This window comes from Trichomycterus rosablanca, chromosome 14 (genome assembly GCF_030014385.1).
Source record: "Trichomycterus rosablanca isolate fTriRos1 chromosome 14, fTriRos1.hap1, whole genome shotgun sequence".
Taxonomy (NCBI): Eukaryota; Metazoa; Chordata; class Actinopteri; order Siluriformes; family Trichomycteridae; genus Trichomycterus; species Trichomycterus rosablanca.
The window spans coordinates 24,307,540-24,332,463 of record NC_086001.1 but is presented as its reverse complement, the minus strand read 5'-3'; the positions used below and the strand labels follow the sequence as shown (position 1 = coordinate 24,332,463).

Below are 24,924 nucleotides of genomic sequence, written 5' to 3'. Positions count from 1 at the left end.
GTCCATCAGCTCAGCAGTGTCTGTTGCATTCTACACAGTGTTTGCTTGGAGCCAGGAGACCATGGTGATGATGTGCAGGATGAAGAGGATGATGAACAGCATTCACTACAACCTCACAACCAAGATGTAATTCATTGTAGAGACATAATAAAAAAATGTTTTTGTGTCATCTTTAACTTCATGCCTTTTGGAGATAATTTTATCTTCAACTTGCTTAACTGTTCACAGTAACAGTAATTTTGACCGGGGTGCCCAAATGTTGGCATGCCACTGTATTTTATAGATGCATTGTTAAACAGTAAACTTCAGTATGCTCACCAATGTGGCCAGTATGAGTCACTACCCAGCTAGCCTTGTAATTGTGGCCCACTTCCGGCGCAGCTCCTGTCAGCCGAGCCTGCCGCATCTGGTTCAGTGCCGGCAGTCCGTGTCGGCTCTGACTCTTTTTGAATGACTGCCCAGAATCGGGCCAAATACACTGGCCCAAATCCAGATGCCAGATCTCCGCCGACTCTCCCATAACTGGGCCGGAATAGCCCCCGCAACACTACGATACCATTTATTTACCGTTTTCTTCTCCTTTCACATCCGCATAGATAAAATAGTAGATTTATGCTACAGATTAACTACAGATTGTGCAGCAGAAAGTATTTTATTAAGATAATTGCAGCAAGTAATTAATAATAATCAGAATATTATAAATAAGACGAATTATAAAAGTGAACCAAAATGACAGCTATATGAATATTAAATATAGAAAATAACATATAATTGCATATAAGAATAATAATTATAAAATTATTGTGGTTTTAGACCACAATAATTTATTAGTATGGTGTAGGGCCTCCTTTTGCGGCCAATACAGCGTCAATTCGTCTTGGAAATGACATATACAAGTCCTGCACAGTGGTCAGAGGGATTTTAAGCCATTCTTCTTGCAGGATAGTGGCCAGGTCACTACGTGATGCTGGTGGAGAAAAACGTTTCCTGACTCGCTTCTCCAAAACACCCCAAAGTGGCTCAATAATATTTAGATCTGGTGACTGTGCAGGCCATGGGAGATGTTCAACTTCACTTTCATGTTCATCAAACCAATCTTTCACCAGTCTTGCTGTGTGTATTGGTGCATTGTCATCCTGATACACGGCACCGCCATTGGATGCACATGGTCCTCCAGAATGGTTCGGTAGTCCTTGGCAGTGACGCGCCCAAGGGAATGCCATGATATGGCAGCCCAAACCATCACTGATCCACCCCCATGCTTCACTCTGGGCATGCAACAGTCTGGGTGGTACGCTTCTTTGGGGCTTCTCCACACCGTAACTCTCCTGGATGTGGGGAAAACAGTAAAGGTGGACTCATCAGAGAACAATACATGTTTCACATTGTCCACAGCCCAAGATTTGCGCTCCTTGCACCATTGAAACCGACGTTTGGCATTGGCACGAGTGACCAAAGGTTTGGCTATAGCAGCCCGGCCGTGTATATTGACCCTGTGGAGCTCCCGACGGACAGTTCTGGTGGAAACAGGAGAGTTGAGGTGCACATTTAATTCTGCCGTGATTTGGGCAGCCGTGGTTTTATGTTTTTTGGATACAATCCGGGTTAGCATCCGAACATCCCTTTCAGACAGCTTCCTCTTGCGTCCACAGTTAATCCTGTTGGATGTGGTTTGTCCTTCTTGGTGGTATGCTGACATTACCCTGGATACCGTGGCTCTTGATACATCACAAAGACTTGCTGTCTTGGTCACAGATGCGCCAGCAAGACGTGCACCAACAATTTGTCCTCTTTTGAACTCTGGTATGTCACCCATAATGTTGTGTGCATTGCAATATTTTGAGCAAAACTGTGCTCTTACCCTGCTAATTAAACCTTCACACTCTGCTCTTACTGGTGCAATGTGCAATTAATGAAGATTGGCCACCAGACTGCTCCAATTTAGCCTTAAAATGACAGGTGTTTCAGTTATTTTGTCCAACCCCTGTATATTCGGAAACCGGAGCACCCGGATGAAACCTACGCGGACACGGGGAGAACATGCAAACTCCACACAGAAAGGACCCAGACCGCCCCACCTGGGGATCAAACCCAGAAGCTTCTTGCTGGATCTTGTGACCTTGGCTGATGATCTACGCCGACTGTTAGATGCTGCAGAGTAGTGTTCATAGTTTTTACTCATGTATGAGAGGTGAATAAGCAAATGTGGCTCAGTGATGGTAGTGGACACTTGAATATCTACAAAAAATACAAGGGACAATTTTTGGGTTATAAAATTATATACGATCAGCCATAACATTAAAACCACCTCCTTCTGCAATTTCCCTCTGGGATCAAGAAAGTATTCTGATTCTGGTTGTATGTATACTCTTTTTCTATCAGCTCCATAACCATATAGTTTACTAACTATTTACTGACTTTCCCTATGGGATTAATAAAGTTATCTATCTATAGAAGCACTTTGTAGCTCTACAGTTCCACTGTCGTCTATCAGTTACTCTGCATACTTTGTTAGCCCTCTTTTACCTTATTCTTCAATGGTCAGGACTCCCAGGATCACCACAGATCAGGTATTATTTAGGTGGTGGATGATTCTCAGCACTGCAGTGACACTGACATGGTGGTGGTGTGTTAGTGTGTGTTGTGCTGGTATGAGTGGATCAGACTTCAAATACCATGTCCACTTACTGTCCACTCTTAAATTATACACACCTGCTTTGTTGGTCCACCTTGTGGATGTAGTCAGAGATGGTAGGTCGTCTGTTGCTTATTATTGTACAGTATTACTATTATTGTTGTTGTTCTTGTTGCTTATTGTAGCTTTTAAGTTAACGTTATCCACAGTATTCAATGAGCTTCAATTATTTAGCGGCTGTTGTCTAATGCTAGAAACTGTTAGCCTTTTAGCTAACTACCTGAAGTGTTTCTGTTCAGACTACCAGTTAACCTGAAACTCACTAGATAACATTACCGAACAGTTTCCATTTCCAAATTGCTCTCTATCTTAATCCAAAACTCATTAATAGACTTTCTGCTTACTTTTTGCTAAGTAAAAAGTTGTTAAGATTAAATGTTTATTGTGACTTATCAGGTGGATATTTGTGCTTGTAGGACTGTCGTTTAGTGAATGTTTTCAGTTACTTATTTCCACTATTCTGTGGAGCTGCACATTGTTGTTGTGTCTCATATCTGTTTGATCAACAGGCAGGTTGTGCAATAAAAGTCACTCGTCCCCGGGTGGGCTCGAACCACCAACCTTTCGGTTAACAGCCGAACGCGCTAACCGATTGCGCCACAGAGTAGCGAGCAATTAAAGTTTGTGAGCTGATGTGCAGCAAAACAAAGAGGAAAAATAAATGAAGCAGAGTGGATTCGGCTTTGGGTCGTTCTATAGTGAGTTGGAAGTTAATAGCTGAACTGGCCGGTTAGCTCAGTTGGTTAGAGTGTGGTGCTAATAACGCTATGGTTGCGGATTTGATTCCTGTATGGGACACACCCACTTTTGGACTTAAACTATCAAACAAGTGAGCCTTCTCTAACTAGCAGGGCCTATTGACCATTCAAACGTTGTCTCTGACAAGTGTGAGATCTGTGTACTTTGGTCAGTAGAAGTAGTTTTATAGCTTTATAAAAACATTGTACTTACTTACTATTTCCATTCTTGCAGGAGTGTGGGTTTACCTTCCACTTCAATAGTGAGGCGTGTCCAGCCCTGCTACACAAACTGTCATTCCTGTCCCTGTTAAAAACTTTAGCTTAGTTAAAGCAAATAAAGACACATTTAAAATGTTCATCTTTTATTACAGGTTTAAAGTTGCATAAAACAAATGTTTGCACAAATAACATAAAACCAAAGTACAAAATAAACATATCTTATTTTAATTTATTTCTAGCACCACTAGATGGCGACGATGTCTGTACAACATTTTAAACTTCACTTTAAAAGTCAGTTCAATGTGTTTTACTGTAGTAAGAATGAAAGTTTGAGCTGATCTTTGTCTCAATGTGCAGCTTTGATGAAGAGAAAGCTCACCTCCAAGATAAGAAAACACTTACACTACCACAATAGTATTTATTTATTTTTAAATGTAATTTCAAAACATGTCAGTGCAGTCTGTATTAGGATTTATATGAACTGGGTTTTATGCACTAGAAGATGGTGGGATAATTAAACGTAAATATGAGTATTTCTTTTAACAAAGGAGTTTAGCTACCACTAATCTGGTCTACAGATAAACACAAAGAACAAAGACTCATGATTATAGAACAATGCAACACTGCTCAGTACACAGCCCTCCATTCACACCTTCTCATGTACATTCTGGTGGAGGACGGTTCATTATTTGCTAAGTGGAAATCATCTAAAGACTAGAATTTTGGAGAGTAGACCTAGAAGTGTTAAAGTAAGAGGCTATTCATTTATGAAAACTTAGCATTCATAATATGAAGAATTTTTGCAAACACCATAAAGACCAGGGTAAAATTCTTCCACTTGAATGTAAAAGTTGTTCTGTATTTATTAAAGTAGATTAAACTTGATTAAAGAACAAAAACAGATTCAGATCTGTGGTTGGTACATTACACCACATTACATTTGATGATTAATGATCATATTCATACCATCATGTACATTTGATAATTGAAGTAGAACAGTTCTAGTGGATATTAGTAGAAAATGAAACACGACTTCAGTCACAAAAACGTAACTTCTGTGTGACCGTACTGGTGTCTATTAAAAATGCTGCTTCTAGTAAAACTTCATCCGCACTATAAGCAGCAATATGGGTCATCCTCTTATGTGAATGCGCTGGTGTGGTGTACCTAAAGGATATTCCTTTCACTAAAGATCTTTCCAGACAGTGAACGGTGATACGGCCTCTTTCCTGTGTGAATGTGCTGATGATGTTGGACCTAATGTGCAATAAAATACTTTCCACACTCTTAACAGTGATTTAGTTTTTCTATGTGAATACGCTGATGCCGTTTGAGACTATTTTCATGAGCAAAAATCTTTCCACACTCTGAGCAGTAATATGGTTTCTCTCCTGTGTGAATACGCTGGTGTTTTTGAAGGGTACCATGTTCAGCAAAACTCTTTCCACACTCAGTGCAGTTATATGGTTTCTCTCCTGTGTGAATACGCTGGTGTTTTTGAAGGGTACCATGTTCAGCAAAACTCTTTCCACACTCTGAGCAGTGATACGGCTTCTCTCCTGTGTGAATACGCTGGTGTTTTTGAAGGGTACCATGTTCAGCAAAACTCTTTCCACACTCTGAGCAGTGATACGGTTTCTCTCCTGTGTGAATACGCTGGTGTACTTTAAGGGCACTACTTTGAGTAAAACTCCTTCCACACTCTGAGCAGTGGTACGGTTTCTCTCCTGTGTGAATACGCTGGTGTTGTTGGAGTTTACTCCGTTGAGGAAAACTCCTTCCACACTCTTTGAGCAGTGGTACGGTTTCTCTCCTGTGTGAATACGCTGGTGTACTTTAAGGGCACTACTTTGAGTAAAACTCCTTCCACACTCTGAGCAGTGGTACGGTTTCTCTCCTGTGTGAATACGCTGGTGTTGTTGGAGTTTACTCCGTTGAGGAAAACTCCTTCCACACTCTGAGCAGTGGTACGGTTTCTCTCCTGTGTGAATACGCTGGTGTTGTTGGAGTTTACTCCGTTGAGGAAAACTCTTTCCACACTCTGAGCAGTGATACGGTTTCTCTCCTGTGTGAATACGCTGGTGTTTTTGAAGGTTACCATGTTTAGCAAAACTCTTTCCACACTCTGAGCAGTGATACGGCTTCTCTCCTGTGTGAATGCGCTGGTGTACTTTAAGGGCACTACTTTGAGTAAAACTCTTTCCACACTCAGTGCAGTGATATGGTTTCTCTCCTGTGTGAACACGCTGGTGTTGTTTGAGATGACTCTGCTTAATAAAACTCCTCCCACACTCTGAGCAGTGATGAAAGTTCTTCATGTTTATGCTTCGATAAGACTGTAGAAACTTTTTCCTTGGAAAGCAACAGAAACAAAGAAACAAGTCGATTCATTAGCAATACTATTAGCATTATCCATTAGCATTTTTACTACATTAATACCAATAAGTAATAAAAACATTAAATTTACTTCACGTCTAAGTGAGAATCTGAATTCAAAGAACATCAGAATAAAATACTTATAAATACTGCAGATATTAATAATTAAATAACTATAAATAACTTGATATAAATAAAGATATAAGAGATCTGACTTTCTCAACATCAGTCCTGCACCAAGCAAATCTAATCCAGTTCATGACAGGACTAATAATTAGCTCACAAGTGTAAATCTTTGGTGTGCTGGGAGTAAAAAAGGCTTCATAAAACACCACAATTATGAACATAAAGCTATTTTAAACAGTCTGAATATATTAACCTGATAATATTAAATAACATAATAAAATAAAAAGAACAACAAATGCAACATAAATGTAAAAGTAACAAACAAGAAAATCCTTTACCTTCCTGTTAGAATCCTGGCAGCCACTTTAACAAAGCTGGTGTCTCCAGCAGGTCGTTTCTAATGAAGAACGTGCAGAAGATCCTTCTTACCAAGTGACTCAGCTACAGGTCTAGAGTTTAGTCCTTAAATAGAGCTGAGGACAAAGACCCAAGACGAGTTCAAAACTCTGCATTGGTCAATCATCAGCCAATTATTCACACCTTCTTGTGTGAAGTACTAGCTCATTATCTATGGAACGTGTGCAAATGAAGTAGATGGAGCCACAAAGCATGATGGGTGAAGTCAAACTACACCTATTTATCTCAGCAGAGAAGTTATTTACATTTAATCCTAAACACAAACAAGGAATTGAAAGGCTATTCTGTAAAGTGAAATGACATGAACTTAGATAAAGCTTTTATGATAAGAATCTAAGTCATGTAAAATGCTGTATGTATATTTGTGTGAATTAGTTTCTACTGTATATGAGGAACAATAAGAAAACTATAAGAGGAAACACCCACCTATAGATTTATCTGTATTTATGGTGTAGAAATATTTACTGTGCACTTGTGTGTCTGTGAACTGTTTGATTTACTACTGCGGTCAAGCCTCCACTTCAAAATGCTCAGTCAAATCAGCTCCCACATTGTTTGTGAAGATGTGTGTATACTAAACATTACGGTAAAAGCGTCTGGTGGAACTATTTAGGATAGAATTTCAGGGTTTAAAATAAAAGGTTTGGTAATAACTGGACTTTAAATTTAAAGTCAACTAAAATATAATCTAAGCTCATTCCCGTTTTAATTTAGATTGTTATTAAATGGAATAATCTTGATTACATGAATTGTTATTGTGATTAAAAGAAATCTACTTGTTTCCACAGAACAATTCTACTTTATAATGATAGTACATCACCTGTAATTTACACTCAGTTAATATCAAGCCATTCTGATGTATCATTTCTAAATACAGTCTAGAAATGTAACAATATAAAAGACCTTTATTATAAAGTTTAAGTGTACCAAAAAACAGGGTTTAGATGTGCATAAAATTTTTAGCATAGACCATGTGATCTGTACCGTAAAACATGGTGTAAATAGACCTGGGTGTAAATAGCATTTACACCAGGGTGCAAACTGTACACTTTGCTATTTACACCAGGGTGCAGATAGCATCTGCCTAATTTAAAATAGTTCCTCATGTAACCTGAAATTCTATTCATAAATCATTATTTAATAATGAAGATTGGAGAGGAAAAGAACAGAAAAGAGTAGAAGTGAAATTCAGAGCTTTTAGTATTTAAAGTGTTACTATTAAATGTTCTTTTATTAGATCTAAAACGATTATAAAAAATCAATGAAATGACTAATAGTTTAATGATAAAATATTACTAGCTGTAATACCAATGTAAACAAAATACATCATAAAAAAAGTATCAATCGGTATGTAAAATAAAACTATATTATTATTAATAATAAAAGATTCACTAGTAGTACTGATCATCTTGGGTCTTTGTCGTCAGCTCTATTTAAGGACTAAACTCTAGACTTGTAGCTGAGTCACTTGGTAAGAAGGATCTTCTGCACGTTCTTCATTAGAAACGACCTGCTGGAGACACCAGCTTTGTTAAAGTGGCTGCCAGGATTCTAACAGGAAGGTAAAGGGTTTTCTTGTTTGTTTCTTTTACATTTATGTTGCATTTGTTGTTCTTTTTATTTTATGATGTTATTTAATATTATCAGGTTAATATATTCAGACTGTTTAAAATAGCTTTATGTTCATAATTGTGGTGTTTTATGAAGCCTTTTTTACTCCCAGCACACCAAAGATTTACACTTGTGAGCTAATTATTAGTCCTGTCATGAACTGGATTAGATTTGCTTGGTGCAGGACTGATGTTGAGAAAGTCAGATCTCTTATATCTTTATTTATATCAAGTTATTTATAGTTATTTACTTATTAATATCTGCAGTATTTATAAGTATTTTATTCTGATGTTCTTTGAATTCAGATTCTCACTTAGACGTGAAGTGATTTTAATGTTTTTATTACTAGGTGATGAGTTTAATATTATTGTGGTATTAATGTAGTAAAAGTAATTCTAATTAATTGACTTGTTTCTTTGTTTCTGTTGCTTTCCAAGGAAACAGTTTCTACAGTTTTATCAAAGCATAAACATGAAGAACTTTCATCACTGCTCAGAGTGTGGGAAGAGTTTTACTACACAGAGTAATCTCCAACGACACCAGCGCATTCATACAGGAGAAAAGCCATATCACTGCTCAGAGTGTGGAAGCAGTTTTTCTCGCCATAGTACGCTCCAAAGACACCAGCACATTCACACAGGAGAGAAGCCGTATCACTGCTCAGAGTGTGGGAAGGGTTTTTCTTATCAGAATACACTTCAACAACACCAGCACATTCACACAGGAGAGAAGCCATATCACTGCTCAGAGTGTGGGAAGAGTTTTTCTACGCAGAGTAATCTCCAACGACACCAGCGTATTCACACAGGAGAGAAACCATATCACTGCTCAGAGTGTGGAAAGAGTTTTGCCCAACAGGGTAACCTCCAAAAACACCAGCGTATTCACACAGGAGAGAAACCGTATCACTGCTTAGAGTGTGGAAAGAGTTTTCCTGAACATAGTACCCATCAAAAACACCAGCATATTCACACAGGAGAGAAACCGTATAACTGCACTGCATGTGGAAAGAGTTTTAATCAACGGAGTAAATTCCAACAACACCAGCGTGTTCACACAGGAGTGAAGCCATATCACTGTTCAGTGTGTGGAAAGAGTTTTGCTGAACATAGTACCCTTCAAAAACACCAGCGCATTCAAACAGGAGAGAAACCGTATTACTGCCCTGAGTGTGGAAAGAGTTTTACTCAAAGTAGTGCCCTTAAAGTACACCAGCGTATTCACACAGGAGAGAAACCGTATCACTGCTCAGTGTGTGGAAAGAGTTTTGCTCAAGAAAATAATCTCAAACGGCATCAGCGTATTCACATAGAAAAACTACATCACTGTTAAGAGTGTGGGAAGTATTTTATTGCACATTATGTTCTCCAAACAACACCAGCGCATTCACACAGGAGAGAGGTCGTATCACCGTTCACTGTCTGAATAGAACTTTAGTGAAAAGAAGATCCTTTAAGTACACTACACCAGCGCATTCACATAAGAGGATGACCCATATTGCTGCTTATAGTGCAGATGAAGTTGTACTGGAAGCAGCATTTTTAATAGACACCAGTACGGTCACACAGAAGTTACGTTTTTGTGACTGAAGTTGTCTTGAAAAACACCAGCGCATTCAGAGGAGAAAATAAAATGATACTCCACTACTGCATGTACAGAAAAAGCTATGTGTACTTTCTTTTTCTACTAATATACACTAGAACTGTTCTACTTCAATTATCAAATGTACATGATGGTATAAATATTATCATTAATCATCAAATGTAATGTGGTGTAATGTACCAACCTCAGATCTGAATCTGTTTTTGTTCTTTATTCAAGTTTAATCTACTTTAATAAATACAGAACAACTTTTACTTTCAAGTGGAAGAATTTTACCCTGGTCTTTATGGTGTTTGCATAAATTCTTCATATTATGAATGCTAAGTTTTCATAAATGTATAGCCTCTTACTTTAACACTTCTAGGTCTACACTCCAAAATTCTAGTCTTTAGATGATTTCCACTTAGCAAATAATGAACCGTCCTCAACCAGAATGTACATGAGAAGGTGTGAATGGAGGGCTGTGGACTTAACCGTGTTGCATTGTTTTATCATCATGAGTCTTTGTTCTTTGTGTTTATCTATAGACCAAATTAGTGGTAGCTAAACTCCTTTGTTAAAAGAAATACTCATATTTACGTTTAATTATCCCACCATCTTCTAGTGCATAAAACCCAGTTCATATAATTCCTAATACAGACTGCACTGTCATGTTTTGAAATTACATTTAAAAATAAATAAATACTATTGTGGTAGTTCAGGTGTTTTCTTATCATGGAGGTGACCAATTGACCAAGACAAGTTGAGGGGTCGGGAGACAAGTGTTTCTTTATTGATGAATAAATGTATTTGTTAAACTGTAAATTCCATCCGAATTCGATTTCAGCAAATGTGTCCACGGTTGTTAAATAAACTCATGGTCCATGTATTTGTATGTAGGCTTGAGCTGGAGTGACAATAGAAGACAGATGTAAAGGACCGGGTGGGTAATAATTTCAAATAGTTCTTCATGTAACCTGAAATTCTGTTCATAAATCATAACAGAATAAAGACTAAATCATTAATAATGAAGATTGGAGAGGAGAAGAAAACAGGAGAGGAAAGAACAGAAAAGAGAAGAAGTGAAATTCAGAGATTTTAGTATTTAAAGTGTTACTATTAAATGTAATAAGAGCGACCAATACCGCTACTAGGTCCCACTGTCACTCAATCACAGTACTTGGATGGGAGACCGCCTACACAGTTTGTGTAGCAGGGCTGGACACGCCTCACTATTGAAGTGGAAGGTAAACCCACACTTCTGCAAGAATGGAAATAGTAAGTAAGTACAATGTTTTTATAAAGCTATAAAACTACTTCCACTAAACAAAGTACACAGAGCTCACACTTGTCAGAGACAACGTTTGAAGCCCAGGTCAATAGGACCTGCTTGTTAGAGATGGCTCACTTGTTTGTTAGTTTAAGTCCAAAAGTGGGTGTGGCCCGTAGGGGGATCGAACCCGCAACCTTGACGTTATTAGCACCACGCTCTAACCAACTGAGCTAACCGGCCGGTGTGCAAATGACAGGGCATATACCCATATACCCGATTCTACACTGACAGCCCTTCAGTTATGGACCTGCCACACGGAAACGATGGAGAGCTTTACTGTTGTTGAGCAGAACAGATCTTCGTGTGAGATGACTGAGGTTCATGTATTTTTCTTTTAAGAATAAATAAAAGCTAATGCTTTTAACCTCATACTTTCCTAATACTTTTATTCTACACGTGCAGTGCAAGAATTCACTAAATTACACAGCAGTTCTCTTTTCATTTATTTTTGCCATTGACAAATTTGATTGTAAGCATTTATAAAGGTCATGCCACGTTCATTAGGTGAACTGAAGCCAGAATTAAAGATGGCAGAAGAACAGGGTGGTATTCTTACTTTCAGTGATTAAATTACTCATGTTAGAAAGTCCTGATACACAGCACATGCTCACCTGACTCTCTCAGCCATGCTACCTTTAATCTTTGAAGTGGGTGTGGCCCGTACAGGGAATGAACCCGCGACCTTGGCGTTATTAGCACCACGCTCTAACCAACTGAGCTAACCGGCCAATTAATCGGTTAACTTCCAACTCATTATAGAACAATCCAAGCCAAATCCACTCCGATTCATTTATTTATTTTACTCTTTGTTTTGATGAACATCAGCTCACAAACTTTGATCGCTCGCTACTTGTTGACATGCATATTTGGATGTGGTATCATTATGGAGTTTGCATGTTCTCTCTGAGACCGTGTGGGTTTTTTCCGGGTGCTCCAGTTTCCTCCCACAGTCCAAAGACATGCAAGTGAGGTGAATTGGAGACATTAAAATGTCCATGACTGTGTTTGATATAACCTTGTGTAATTGCAGTGTTTATTAGCCTGAAGTAAACGTTAGCTAGTCATGTGACCAATGTGTACCGTCCAATACTAACAAACAATAATGCGTGTGTGTCTGTGGCGCAATCGGTTACCGCGTTCGGCCGTTAACCGAAAGGTTGGTGGTTCGAGCCCACCAGGGACGAGTTCCCTTTATTGCACAACCTGCCTGTTGGTCAAACGGATATGAGACACAACAACGTGTAGCTTCACAGAATAGTGGAAATAAGTAACTGAAAACATCCAGTAAACAACAGTCCTACAAGCACAAATATCCACCTGATAAGTCACCGGAGACCGGCTGTACAAAGTGGAAGAACGTTCTTTTGGTTTCAGTAGATGTTAAATGAAGATTTTCACCCAACATGGGGCTCAAACCCACGACCCTGAAATTAAGAGTCTCATGCTCTACCGACCGAGCTAGCCGGGCTTAAGCAGCACGTCAGAACAGACAGCTCATCGGTCAATCAGAGAGATGTAGGTTTAATTCACTAACATCACGACCAGATTAAGAACTAATTCACAGTTTACAAACAAACACAATTCAGAATAAACAACAGAAACAGACACAGACTTGCTGTCACTTTTAAACTACTACCCTGACTTGTTTTGAGTTATGAGATTTGCAGTATGATGTTAGTAAAAATGAATTAAAGTAATAGTACTTTTACTTGAGTACAATATTTTAGTACTCTTTCCACCTGAGTGAAATGTTAATGTTCCCAATACAGAGGGGCCAAAAAGTATTTAGTCAGCCATGGATTGTGCAGGTTCTCCTACTTAGAAAAATGAGAGAAGTCTGTAATTTTCATCATAGGTACACTTCAACTATGAGAGACAAAATGAGAAAAAAAATCCATAAAATCACATTTTTAAAGAATTTATTTGTAAATTATGGTGGAAAATAAGTATTTGGTCACACACAAACAAGCAAGATTTCTGGCTCTCACAGACCTGTAACTTCTTCTTTAAGAAGCTCTTCTGTCCTCCACTCGTTACCTGTATTAATGGCACCTGTTTGACCTCGTTATCTGTATAAAAGACACCTGTCCACAGCCTCAAACAGTCAGACTCCAAACTCAACCATGGCCAAGACCAAAGAGCTGTCGAAGGACACCAGGAAGAAAATTGTAGACCTGCACCAGGCTGGGAAGAGTGAATCTACAATAGGCAAGCAGGTTGGTGTGAATAAATCAACTGTGGGAGCAATTGTAAGAAAATGGAAGACATACAAGACCATTGATAATCTCCCTCGATCTGGGGCCCCACGCAAGATCTCATCCCGTGGGGTCAAAATGATCATGAGAACGATGAGCAAAAATCCCAGAACTACACGGAGGGACCTGATGAATGACCTGTAGAGAGCTGGGACCAAAGTAACAAAGGCTACCGTCAGTAACACACTACGCCGAGAGGGACTCAAATCCTGCAGTGCCAGGCGTGTCCCCCTGCTTAAGCCAGTACATGTCCAGGCCCGTCTAAAGTTTGCCAGAGAGCATATGGATAACCCAGAAGAGGATTGGGAGAATATCATGTGGTCAGATGAAACCAAAATGGAACTTTTTGGTAAAAACTCAACTCGTCGTGTTTGGAGGAAGAAGAAGAACCCAAGAACACCATACCTACTGGGAAGCATGGGGGTGGAAACATCATGCTTTGGGGCTGTTTTTCTACAAAGGGGACAGGACGACTGATCCGTGTTAAGGGAAGAATGAACGGGGCCGTGTATCGTGAGATTTTAAGCCAAAACCTCCTTCCATCAGTGAGAGCATTGAAGATGGAACGTGGCTGGGTCTTCCAGCATGACAATGATCCCAAACACACCGCTCGGGCAACGAAGGATTGTCTCCGTAAAAAGCATTTCAAGGTCCTGGAGTGGCCTAGCCAGTCTCCAGACCTCAACCCCATAGAAAATTTGTGGAGTCCGTGTTGCCCAGCGACAGCCCCAAAACATCACTGCTCTAGAAGAGATCTGCATGGAGGAATGGGCCAAAATACCAGCTACATTGTGTGCAAACCTGGTGAAGACTTACAGGAAACGTTTGACCTCTGTCATTGCCAACAAAGGTTATGTTACAAAGTATTGAGTTGAACTTTTGTTATTGACCAAATATATATTTTCCACCATCATTTACAAATAAATTCTTTAAAAATCCTACAATGTGATTTCCTGGATTTTTTTTTCTCATTTTGTCTCTCATAGTTGAAGTGTACCTATGATGAAAATTACAGACCTCTCTCATCTTTCTAAGTAGGAGAACTTGCACAATCAGTGGCTGACTAAATACTTTTTGGCCCCACTACATGCACATAATACACACCCTATACACACACATTATACACACACACATTATACACACACTTTATACACACACTTAATACACACATGTAATACACACACTTAATACACACATGTAATACACACACATAATACAAACACACCTTTTACACACACATAATACACACACATGTTATACACACACATCAGTACACAATACACACATCATACACACACCTTATACACACATGTAATACACACACACACATCAGTACACAATCACACATCATACACATGTATGAGATGTCAATACCAGGGTGTGTCAAGTACCAGGGTGTGTCATGGTATGGGGGTGTGTCAGTACCAGTACCAGGGTGTGTCATGGTATGGGAGTGTGTCAGTACCAGGGTGTGTCATGGTATGGGAGTGTGTCAGTACCAGAGTCTGTCATGGTATGGGAGTATGTCAGTACCAGGGTCTGTCATGGTATGGGGTGTGTCAGTACCAGGGTGTGTCATGGTATGGGGTGTGTCAGTACCAGGGTGTGTCATGGTATGGGGGTGTGTCAGTACCAGGGTGTGTCATGTTATGGGGGTGTGTCATGTTATGGGGGGGTGTCAGTATCAGTACCAGGATGTGTCATGGTATGGGGGTGTGTCAGTACCAGGGTCTGTCATGGTATGGGGTGTGTCAGTACCAGGGTGTGTCATGGTATGGGGGTGTGTCAGTACCAGGGTGTGTCATGTTATGGGGGTGTGTCATGTTATGAGGGGGTGTCAGTATCAGTACCAGGATGTGTCATGGTATGGGGGTGTGTCAGTACCAGTACCAGGGTGTGTCATGGTATGGGGGTGTGTCAGTACCAGTACCAGGATGTGTCATGGTATGGGGGTGTGTCAGTACCAGTACCAGGATGTGTCATGGTATGGGGGTGTGTCAGTACCAGGGTGTGTCATGGTATGGGGGTGTGTCAGTACCAGGGTGTGTCATGGTATGGAGTGTGTCAGTACCAGTACCAGGGTGTGTCATGGTATGGGGTGTGTCAGTACCAGTACCAGGGTGTGTCATGGTATGGGGGTGTGTCAGTACCAGGATGTGTCATGGTATGGGGATGTGTCAGTACCAGGGTGTGTCATGGTATGGGGGTGTGTCAGTACCAGGGTGTGTCATGGTATGGGGGTGTGTCAGTACCAGGGTGTGTCATGGTATGGAAGTGTGCCAGTGCCAGGATGTGTCATGGTATGGGGGTGTGTCAGTACCGGGGTGTGTCATGGTATGGGGGTGTCTCAGTACCAGTACCAGGGTGTGTCATGGTATGGGGGTGTGTCAGTACCAGTACCAGGGTGTGTCATGGTATGGGGGTGTGTCAGTACCAGGGTGTGTCATGGTATGGGGTGTGTCAGTACCAGTACCAGGGTGTGTCATGGTATGGGGGTGTGTCAGTACCAGAGTGTTTCACACACACTTATACCTAGGGTACCCTGTTACCCCCAGGACATGGGGAGAACATGCAAATTTCACCCGGTAATCGAACCCAGGACCCTCCAGAAGCCATCCGACAGTGGAAATCAAGTCAGTATATGTGAGTGAGTACACCCCTCACATTTCTGCAAATATTTCATTATATCTTTTCATGGGACAACACTATAGACATGAAACTTGGATATAACTTAGAGTAGTCAGTGTACAGCTTGTATAGCAGTGTAGATTTACTGTCTTCTGAAAATAACTCAACACACAGCCATTAATGTCTAAATAGCTGGCAACATAAGTGAGTACACCCCACAGTGAACATGTCCAAATTGTGCCCAAATGTGTCGTTGTCCCTCCCTGGTGTCATGTGTCAAGGTCCCAGGTGTAAATGGGGAGCAGGGCTGTTAAATTTGGTGTTTTGGGTACAATTCTCTCATACTGGCCACTGGATATTCAACATGGCACCTCATGGCAAAGAACTCTCTGAGGATGTGAGAAATAGAATTGTTGCTCTCCACAAAGATGGCCTGGGCTATAAGAAGATTGCTAACACCCTGAAACTGAGCTACAGCATGGTGGCCACGGTCATACAGCGGTTTTCCAGGACAGGTTCCACTCGGAACAGGCTTCGCCAGGGTCGACCAAAGAAGTTGAGTCCACGTGTTCGGCGTCATATCCAGAGGTTGGCTTTAAAAAATAGACACATGAGTGCTGCCAGCATTGCTGCAGAGGTTGAAGACGTGGGAGGTCAGCCTGTCAGTGCTCAGACCATACGCCGCACACTGCATCAACTCAGTCTGCATGGTCGTCATCCCAGAAGGAAGGTGACACACAAGAAAGCCAGCAAACAGTTTGCTGAAGACAAGCAGTCCAAGAACATGGATTACTGGAATGTCCTGTGGTCTGACGAGACCAAGATGAACTTGTTTGGCTCAGATGGTGTCCAGCATGTGTGGCGGCGCCCTGGTGAGAAGTACCAAGACAACTGTATCTTGCCTACAGTCAAGCATGGTGGTGGTAGCATCATGGTCTTGGGCTGCATGAGTGTTGCTGGCACTGGGGAGCTGCAGTTCGTTGAGGGAAACATGAATTCCAACATGTACTGTGACATTCTGAAACAGAGCATGATCCCCTCCCTTCGAAAACTGGGCCGTGTGGTGGAAAAAAACCCTTTAATAAATACCTTGAAGACTGGATTATAAGTAGAAAAAGAGGTTTATTCTTATCTGCAGATAAGGATCACACTGGCAAGCCCTTCACATAGAAAACCTCAGCAGTGCGATCCTGAACAAAGGAACAGTCTTTCTTATATACATGATGACAATGCCCTCATGGCTGTGTGGGAAAGTTCACACATTAACAAATATTTCTTAGGTGGGGAGTAGGAACTGTTTGAACCCAGCGGAAACAGGATTCGTAAGTCTCTTTATTGCAGGCGACAGTCTCTTGTTGTGTATAACAACTGGCGAGAGACAGGATCTGGACGTAATCACAGGATCTGGGAATCGTTGCAAACCATGCACCTTTTGTTGTGTATAAATTAACATTTCTTTGTTCTTTCACATTCCCTCCTCTTTGTCATTTTATGGCAACCAAATTAACTCAACAAAGTTAGCATAACTAAAAAGTATAAAAGCATATAAAACAAAATATTAAGGTAACAAAATAAAAGGAAAAAGAGAAAGAGAAAAAAATGACATAGAATACATCCACAATAACACTCCATTCGGGTTTAAGTAATTCCTTCATTAATATGCCATGTAACATCACAAACAATCCACGTCCATATAAAACATATCATCATGTGTTTCTGGTTTGCAGTCCTGATTTCTGTCCAGATGTTGTTGATGTAGTCGTGCATATGCTGGAGCAGCAAGATTTTGCATGGATCTAGAAATTAAGGACCAGGTGGCTCTGCCTGTCACTTTCACAGCCGTGTAGGTTGTCAGTTGTACTTGAAATGGTCCAGTCCACCTCTGTTTTTTCCATTTCGTCCTTCTGAAGTCTTTGATCACTATCCAATTTCCTGGTTTCAAGTCATGCAGTGGCCCCATCGCTGGTGTTGGAAGGGCTTCTTTTACCTGCCTATGGATTATTTTCAGAGCAGAGGACAGGTTTACACAATAATCAAGGATTTCATCATCACATTGGTTTGCGTCTGATGATGTGGGTTTACTTGGTCCAATTCCTGTATTTGGAGGTCTCCTGAACAGAATCTCACATTGACTTAATCCATGTACCATTATCACTGGAGATTTTACCTGGAATTCCCCATCGAGGGATGGTTTCTTTAATCAGTGCCTTTGCTACAGCCTTTGAATCTTGTTGGGCTGTTGGAAATGCTTCAATCCATTTGGAGAACATGTCCACCATTACCAACCAGTAAATACAACATTTTTGGGCATAAAAAATAAATGCTCTAGTGAACCAATGTTTTATAAGGAGTGCACCAATCACCCCTTTTTACACATGGTGCTTCCCATGGGTTAATTCTGAACAAATATTTTGGGAGATGCTGTTTACCATCAGCGCTAGACCACACACCACCAGAGACAACGCCACCTGCTTTTTTTCGCCTCTCCGCTCCTCATCAGAATTAGTCCGTTACTGGATTTTAGGAACCTGAAAAATAGTTTGGTGTTCAACAGACAAAACATCCTTATATGGTATTTTAGCAGCAGCTTTCACTTTGTCTCTACCCTGTAAAACAAAAATCAAACATGTTAGTATAAGCTCCACACTTATCAACAGCAAGCTGTTTTGGAAATAGATAGCATCATGCAACTGTGAAGCCAAAGAGTTGTGGGCAGTGTGGTTATCAGAACCAATAATAAAAAAAACATGGTTAAGGTTTTGCCTTCCACAAAATTTACAAACTTCAATTAGAATGATATAATATTAAAGAACCACATCATGACTGTAACATCATGATGAACAATGTCCACTATAATGCCCACTTGTCTCTTCCCAGTTTCAGGGTTGCGAGAAGCTGATACAGCAACAATCAATTCCAGTTTAGGATTAAGGGGTGAGGTTTCCAGCAGATCTGGTCTGGGGGAGGAAATCTTATTAGTTATAAAGACAGTCATGTGGTTCGTCAACCTCTTCTGCGTACAACCTAGTAGCTGGATTCAAGACAGTGTACCAATTTATGGTAATGTTAATCATTCCAAGAAAAACATTCATTGTAACAATTGAAAATAAAATAAAAAATAAAAATAGTCCAGAGGTCTCCGTCTGTCACCGTACTTCTGTAGCAAAACTGAAACCATACAGTCATGTTTTTCGTCCACAGTCTGGGTAAAGGTCTAGATGGGTCAGACAGTCCAAGTGTAGGTGTAGTGTGCAAGCATAATTTTAAATCAACAAAAGCTTGCACAGTCCATCTTCTGTCCACTTGACTTACTGTGTGCAGTGAGGCCTTGTCCATGAGCAATTTATCTCAGTGGTGCCTCCAACATCTAATAATTAGGGGATAAAGGTTCTATGGTATGACATGCCCAAAAATATAGCGCTTGCTTGTTAGTAACATGTTTAGGAATATGCATGTTTAGGAATATGCATGTTTAGGAATCTTCGTAATGGCAGCAATGTGATCAGGTAAAATAGTCTTGTCTGATGCTGAAATATCATGCCAATATCCCATGACCATTACCTGTTTTTTTTTTACTAATTCTAATTTGGACAAACTAGCTTTGTGACCCTCTTTAACGAGGTGCTGCAGCTGTACCACTGTGTCATCCTAGCACTGTTATTTATTCATTTATTTATTATGACTTTCTTAAATCATAAGATTATCAGCATACTGCAGTAAGGCTTTCCCTGGTGTAAAATTTAATGAGCTCAAAGTATTCTTCAACACTTAATTGTAGATGGATGGAGATTCACCAAAACCCTGGCCTAGCCTGGAGGATACTTACTATCCTGTGGTACTTGACTCAAAATTGTGTATAGCTCTAGGTACCACTGCTATATTCATTGCCTAAAGGTTTTGGACAAATCTCCAGTCATCTGGTTGTGGCGGATGTCTCGCCTTTTCCACCAAAAACTAAAACTAAATCAAACTAAAAAAAATAGGGGTCCAGACCGATGAATTGAGACAAGGCACAATGACACTTGTCTATAAAAGAAACTTAAACCTTGGTGTTATCCCTTTGAATGCTTTAGTCTTTAATAAGTACTGTATTTGAAAAGAACAATAATCAGGCTAATTCAGAGGTTTAATTCTCACAGACTCTGCCCCCTATATCAATTCAACAACATTTTTCCCTTAGCCCACAAATGGCTTGGCACCTCTGCCAACCTTGGTTGTAGGTGTGTATACAACAGACCTAGTGAGGCGGTGCAAGTGAGAATCCCCACAGTCCTTAACTTAAATTGTTCTAATCGCATGCACAGTAATTAAAAGCCTTAAATCCCAACTCTTGTTGGATTTTTACCAACTCTGATTAATAAATTAAACAAATGTAGGATCAGTGGTTAATTCCCACTTGTTTGACTTGTTGGCCCTACAAAACTTACGGCCCAATTCTTGCCATTTGCTATGCCCAGACCTTGCTAATTAAACATGAAACCTAGTACATTAAACAAATGACCAGGACAGAGCAAGAAAACATTGGATAAGCTACATTAGTTTTAGATCAATAGATATTTTCTAGAAAGAGAAAAAAAAAAATTCTGTTAAAACAGAATTCTTTTTTTTTTTTTTTTACTATATTGCCTCGAAATCTACATATGATCCATATGAACGTGCTTTAAAATGTAGCTCATCTGGTGATATGAAAACTACTTCCTCACTCCTGACTTGTTTCTTAGCCAAACCTACAAGATATGTAGTGACCTTGGTTACTGCATCAGGGCTGATTCTCCATTTATCACATGAGAAATCAGACACAGATGCAGTAAGTGTCATACTCTCAATGTTATACATTCAAGTGGCTATAAGCAATGTTCTATATTTGGGTCTATAAGTGAGAAAAACAAAAAAACAAAAAAAAAAAACACTGAAATATGAAATACACTAAGATAGTTCTAGGTGGTGTGTGTGTAGAACTATACTCATCTGCTCAGTCAGACGGCTGCTTCCCCAGACTCCACCCTCCAGTCTGCCTTGGACCTTCAGCTGGTTGGTCTCTTCATCACCGCTGGAACAGTTCTTGGCTGTGTGTCCCTTCTTCTCACAGTTATAGCATGTGACTGATATTATTTGGGCAGTTCTTTGAAAACTGTCCAGTCTTCCCACGTTGTAACACACTGTATCCAGACAGACAGTGGATCCACTGTCAGTATGTCCACCATGACCCCATCCTAATCCATGGTAATGCCCACTGGCTGCATGCAGGTCTCTGCTTTTCCTCTCTTCTCTCTTCTTCTTCTTTTTATTCATTTTTTTTAACACAGTCTTTTTAGCATAGACTGTATGTGCAAAATCCCAGGTAATGCAAGTGTTTTTACCGTGTTTCAAATCTCAGGTCTCAGTTCATTTTAGATGTGTATATCAGCAAGATTGCAACTGTCTCTTGGTGTCAAGCTTGGGTGGAGTTATTGTCGATGTCTGGTGGCTTTGTCTGTTGACACCTCTTGTGTGAGCACATGAGGCCTTTGGTTGCTGTGGCCAGTAGTGGAGGTGTTGGAAGATCTGGGAGTCTTTGTGCACTGGAAGTGTCTGCCTCTCCTTTGTCTTTTGCTGCTCCTCCTTCTTTGATGTGGTTGTCTGAATCCATGTCTTGTACTTCCTGTTGCTGGTGATGTTGTTGAGCAGAACGTCTCGTTGTATGCGTGTTGGGGTGGAGTCCAGGTCAGCGTTGGCCTGCATTTTAACAAACTGAGAGACAGATTAATTTTGCCCTGCCTGCACTACCTTCTTTTTCTTTCCCTACCTGCAAATTCTCTTTCCCTACCTGCAAATTCTCTTTCTCTACCTGCAAATTCTCTTTCTCTACCTGCAAATTCTCTTTCCCTACCTGCAAATTGTCTTTTCCTAAAATGCTTTCTAATTCAGCATTTTTTCTTTACATACAATTGTCACTTTACCATTTCTAACTTTCACTGAAACTTCCCTTGTTCCATCCAATAACTTATTTATCTTACACCGTCTGATCAGTGTTTAACATGCATTAATCATATATTAGGGTAATCATAAGTGTTATCACATAGAATGTTTTTGCTCATGTTCAGGCCCATATTTTAGCGGAAAAGTGTCAAATTTCAACAAGAAAAATTTATAATTATTTAGTTTTTACATACCTACTTACATACGTACTACAGCTTTGTAGTAGCAGCTCAGAAGTTTTAATGATATCCAAACAAATGATAATATACCACTAGAAATAATATACGAAATAATATATCCAAGAATGGCAAATGGCAAGTCATAAAAGTTACAAAACACATACAACTACAAAATACACGTAACAAGACACACATACAACATTTAAATCCTCAAATCTACTAAGAATCCAGTCTTTTAGTTTGTGCAAGTGCTGTCTATACGCCCTGAGCTAATGCGTGCCATGCAGCCACAACACGTCACGAATACTACTTGCCAACCCGTTCACAAGTTGCAGGTCCCAGACCATGCATTCAATTAAACACCCAGTGTTTAACTTATTTGCCGTTGCCCCGCTAAGTTACATTCGTCAATGTAAATCCAAGTTTTATTGAAAAACTTTGGTCAAAAATCCCATTTAGTCGAGAGACGGGAAGTCTCGACCCCAAAAACCCAGTTTTCGGTCAGCTTCTAGGGGACAACGTATACACACAGTTCCACAAAACTAATTAAATCACTATTCCATTACAGAATTACTACTAAAACAAAGAAGGGTTCTTTCTTACCTGTATGAGTACGGACAGTAGCGCAGGGCAGACCACTGACGATCAGACAATGCTTTCTTTCATCTCCAAAAAATGAGGTAAAGGATGAAGATACATTTTAAATCTCCACGAGCGTCCTCAAGCTTGTCTGTCCGTCAGGCCAAACCCAAACGAACTGGTCATCTGGGGTGCCAAATTGTGGTGGAAAAAACCCTTTTAATAAATACCTTGAAGACTGGATTATAAGTAGAAAAAGAGGTTTATTCTTGTCTGCAGAGAAGGATCACACTGACAAGCCTCTCATAGTAAACTGGGCAGTGTGATCCGGAACATAGATACAATTTCTCTTATATACATGGTGACAATGCCCTTATGGCTGTGTGGGAAAGTTCACACATTTAACAGATGTTTCTTAGGTGGGGAGTAGGACAGTCTTTTGTTATGTATGGCAACTGTTAAAAGATAGGATCTGGACGTCATCACAGGATCTGGGAGTAGGAGCAAACCATGCACCTTTTGTTATGTGTATTAATTAACATTTTCTTTTAATTTTCTTTTAATTAACAATTACAAAAAAAATAGTAATAATAATAATGTCACAAATCTGTACCCAAGCAACAAGCTGTAATTTATTTCTAGCACCACTAGATGACGACGATGTCTGTACAACATTTTGAACTTCACTTTAAAAGTCAGTTTAATGTGTTTTACTGTAGTAAGAACTGAAGTATCAGCTGATCTTTAACCAAAACCAAACCATCAGGAATTTGTTGTTAGGAGCTGGAAAAGGGGGAGCAGTCTATGTCATCTAAGGCATTTATTTATTTATTCTGGATTTATTACAACATCACACCGGCAAGAAAAGTTGTTTTGTAAGGTGTTGCAGCAATGACGACTTTTCTGGTACATAAGAAAGAACAGATAAATATTACAAAATATTTCAACAAAAATCATGAAATAACTCAAAGGTAAATCAAAGTTCTCCTTGTACTGCATTTATTATTAGCTAAACTAAAAAAGCCAAATTAAAATCTTTACTGTTTAACTGACTTTTAAAGTGGAGTTTATAATCATGTGGAGTTCATCATCCCCATCTAGTGATGCTAGAAATACATTACATCTTGTTGAATAGGTACAGATTTGTGACTTTATTATTATTAATAAATATTTTTTATTCGTTTTAATTAGGGATGCATCGATACCATTTTTTCCCAACCGAGTACGAGTACAAGTACATGTATTTTTGTACTCGCCGATACCGATACCTATTTAGAATGATGCAATCTGGAGCATTATGGAATAGTGTAGTTTTTAGTGTAAAATAGTGCAGTGGAACAGTTGCTTGGGTTGCCATCACTAATTGTAAAAAAAAAAACACCGCACAGACATTGAGAAAGCTTCTGACAAGCTAACGTAAACGTTCATTAATAAACGCACGTAATTAACGTTGTGCACATAATACATGCAATGCGATTCTGCTGATTGAAATATTTACTTTAAAAGTATAATACAGTCCGATCCCATCTGAGCCGATTCTATCAGCACATACATTCGTGGTTCACCTCGGTAAATCGTAAACGACTCTGAGTCGGCTCCCGCTCTGTGGTAATAACCAGTATAATTAAGCCTGAGCTTTATAATGTAAGCGAGTCACACAGAATGTTCTGTAGTATTTGGTGTTTATTTACAACCGCATCATTCATTATAACAGTAAACACGGAGAGATGACTGAGAAAAGAAACTTACGCTGCGCTTAAAATGAGTCGACTCCTGAATCACTTGTATCAACACTGTAAACAGAGTATTGAACACAAACACGTCCTATAACAAGGTATCGGATGTTTAGTATCGGAGCGTCGTTTGCGAGTACGAGTACGAGTTAATGAGCGCGGTATCGGGCTAATACCCGATACTAGTATCGGTACTCATGCATCTCTAGTTTTAATAGTATTTGCATTATTTTATTTGCATTTTCCATACTGTCCCAACTTTTTCTGATTTGGGGCTGTAATAGACTTGGGAAGAAAGAAGTTTAAGGTGAGAATGATCACATTTACCATTTTGTAATGTACACAAATTTTCTCTTTTATGTTTTTAAATATTCAGTTTGTCTTTTATTTAATTTAGTTTTAATATCTGAATCCATTTAGATGATAAATATTTAAGAAAAGAAGAAATCAGGAGAGGGGGTAAATACTTTTTCACAGCACTGTATTTATTGTGT

At 39.7% G+C, this 24,924-nt stretch overlaps 1 pseudogene; it reads left to right on the top strand.

Annotated features, from left to right (window-relative positions):
- Positions 1-24,924, top strand: part of LOC134325914 (zinc finger protein 208-like) — a 202,452-nt pseudogene that overhangs the window by 30,578 nt on the left and 146,950 nt on the right.